We start from the raw sequence: 3,372 nt of genomic DNA on the forward strand, positions 1-3,372 counted from the left end.
GAAAGTTACCTACAGAGGATCCCCCATCAGACTAGCAAATGATTTCTCAACAGGAAAACATCAGGCCAGAAGGGAATGGAATGAAATATACAAAGTCATGCAAAGGAAGGGTCTGAATCCAAGAATACTGTACCCAGCAAGTCTATCAATCAAGATTAAGGGTGAAATAAGGAGCTTCACAGACAAAAAAGGACTAAGGGAGTTTATTATCACCAAACCTGCAATGCAAGAAATGCTAAAGGGTCTGCTATAAAAAGAAGAAATAGGAAGGGAAGAAGGAACACAGACATAAAGAAAAAAAATTGTGACAAACAAGTACCTATCAATAATAACTTTAAATGTAAATGGATTAAATGCCCCAATCAAAAGACATAGGGTAGCTGAATGGATAAGAAAACATGACCCATGTATCTGCTATCTACAAGAAACCCACCTCAGAACAAAGGACTCACACAGACTGATGGTGAAGGGATGGAAAAAGGTTTTTCAGGCAAATGGTAAGGGGAAAAAAAAGCTGGGGTAGCAATACTTATATCCGACAAATTAGACCTCAAAGTGAAGGCCATAACAAGAGGTAAGGAAGGCCACTTCATAATACTAAAGGGAGCAATTCAACAAGAAGATATAATTCTGATAAACATATATGCACCCAATACAGGAGCACCTAAATACATAAGAAAAACTTCTGGAGGATATCTAGGGAGAGATTGACAGCAATACAGTCAGAGTATGGACTTTAATACCCCACTGACACCACTGGACAAATCCTCTAAACAAAAAATCAGCAAAGAAACAGCAATCCTAAATGACTCACTAGATCAGATGGAAATAATTGACATCTTCAGAACATTTCACCCCAAAGCCACGGAATATACATTCTTCTCAAGTGCCCATGGGTCATTCTTAAAGATAGACCACATATTAGGACACAGGCAAAGTCTATTCAAATTCAAGAAGATAGAAATCATATCAAGCATCTTCTCAGATCACAGTGGCATAAAACTGGAAATCAACAACCAAAAAAATCAAACACCTGGAGACTAAATAGCATGCTATTAAACAATGATTGGGTTACCAAAGAAATCAAAGAAGAAATAAAAAGCATCATGGCAACAAATGACAATGAAAACACAATCCAAAATCTATGGGCACAGTGAAGCAATCTTCAAAGGGAAGTTCATAGCTCTACAGGCCTATCTCAAAAAACAAGAAACAATTGTAATGAATTATCTAACCCTACAACTCCAAGAGTTAGAAAGACAGCAACAACAAAAGCCCAGCGTAAGTAGAAGGAAGGAAATAATAAAGATCAGAGTGGAGATAAGTTGCATAGAGACCAAAAAACAATACAAAAAGTTCAACAAAACCAAGAGTTGGTTCTTTGAAAAGATAAACAAGATTGATGAACCTCTAGCCAGGCTCACCAAGAAACAAAGAGAGAGGACCCAAATAAACAAAATCAGAAATGAAAGAGGTGAAGTAACAATCGATCCCACAGAAATACAAATGATTATGAAAAAATACTATGAACAGCCGAAACCGGTTTGGCTCAGTGGATAGAGCGTCGGCCTGCGGACTGAGGGGTCCCGGGTTCGATTCCGGTCGAGGGCATGTACCTTGGTTGCGGGCACGTCCCCGGTGGGAGGTGTGCAGGAGGCAGCTGATCGATGTCTCTCTCTCATCGATGTTTCTAGCTCTCTATCCCTCTCCCTTCCTCTCTGTAAAATATCAATAAAATATATTAAAAAAAAAAAAAGAAAAAATACTATGAACAATTATATTCCAACAAAATAGACAACCTAGATTAAATGGACATATTCTTAGAAAAATACAAGCTCCCAAAACTCAATCAGGAAGAATAAAAAAACCTGACTAGGCTGATAACTACTGAAGAAATTGAAGCAGCAATCAAAAATCTTCCTGAAAACAAAAGCCCTGGCCCTTACAGGGGAGTTCTACCAAGCATTCAAAGAAGAACTAAAACCTATCCTCCTCAGACTATTCCAAAAAATTCAAGAGGAAGGCACACTTCCAAGCTCATTCTATGAAGCCAGCATTACCCTAATCCCAAAACCAGATAAAGACACCACAGAAAAAGAGAACTACAGGCCAATATCCTTGATGAACATAGATGCTAAAATTCAGCATTACATTAGAAAGATCATACATCATGACCAAGTGGGATTTATTCTGGGGATGCAAGGATGGTACAATATTTGCAAATCAATTAATGTGATACATCACATAAACAAACTGAGAGACAAAAATCACATAATCATATCAATCGATGCAGAAAAATCATTTGACAAAATCCAACATCCTTTCTTGATAAAAACTCTCAAGAAAGTGGGAATAGAGGGATTATACCTCAACATAATAAAAGCCTTATATGACAAACCTACAGCCAACATCATATTCAATGGCCAAAAACTAAACTCATTTTCCCCTAAGAACAGGAACAAGACAAGGATGCCCACTTTCATTACTCCTGTTCGATATAGTGCTGGAAGTGCTAGCCATAGCGATCAGACAAGAAGATAGAAAAGGCATCTAAATTGGAAAAGAAGAGGTAAAAGTGTCCTTTTCACAGATGAGATGATACTATACATAGAAAACCCCAAAGACTCCATCAAAAAACTACTAGACCTAATAAACGAATTTGGCAATGTAGTAGGATACAAAATTAACACCCAGAAATCTATGGCCTTTTTATACACCAATAATGAACCCACAGAAAGAGAAATGAAAAAAACAATCCCATTTACCATAGCACCAAAAAAATTAAGATACCTAGGAATAAACTTAACTAAGGACGTAAAAGACCTGTACTCAGAAAACTTCAGGACATTGAAAAAAGAGATAGAGGAAGACATAAACAAATGAAAGAACATACTATGTTCATGGATTGGTAGAATCAACATCATCAAAATTTCCATACTACCCAAAGCAATCTACAGATTCAATGCAATCCCCATTAAAATACCAATGGCTTATTTCAAAGATCTAGAACAAACTCTCCAAAAATTCATCTGGAATAAAAAAAGACCCTGAATAGCCACAGCAATCCTGAGAAAGAAGAACAAAGTTGGAGGGACCACATTACCAGATATCAAGCTATATTACCAAGCCACGGTTCTCAAAACTGCCTGGTACTGGCACAAGAACAGATATATAGACCAATGGAATAGAACAGAGAACCCAGAAATCAACCCAAGCCATTATGCTCAATTAATATTTGACAAAGGAGGCAAGAGCATACAATGAAGTCTAAACAGTTTTTAATAAATGGTGCTGGGAAAACTGGACAGATACATGCAAAAAAAAAAATGAAACTAGACCACCAACTTACACCATACACAAAAACAAACTCAA

This window comes from Plecotus auritus, assembly GCF_963455305.1.
Source record: "Plecotus auritus genome assembly, chromosome: 2".
Lineage (NCBI taxonomy): Eukaryota > Metazoa > Chordata > Mammalia > Chiroptera > Vespertilionidae > Plecotus > Plecotus auritus.